Below are 236 nucleotides of genomic sequence, written 5' to 3'. Positions count from 1 at the left end.
ACACCCGTATCTTAGGGCCCCTTCTTAGTTGAACCCTTCTTAAGAGCCTTCTTAAATCCTTAAGAAGGGTCGGGTCTGGGAAACCCGGCCATTGTTCTTAGTGGGGATGAATTTTACACACAGCGGGTTAGTGGCTTTCCAATGTCACTTACTTGAAGGTGCATGTCGTTGTAATTTATTTACGCACGCCAGGCTTGGCTCCCACAAATCAATGTCCACACATTTCCCGTTGCTTT

Source organism: Cololabis saira, chromosome 6, assembly GCF_033807715.1.
Source record: "Cololabis saira isolate AMF1-May2022 chromosome 6, fColSai1.1, whole genome shotgun sequence".
Taxonomy (NCBI): Eukaryota; Metazoa; Chordata; class Actinopteri; order Beloniformes; family Belonidae; genus Cololabis; species Cololabis saira.
Note: the sequence above shows the minus strand (reverse complement) of the source record.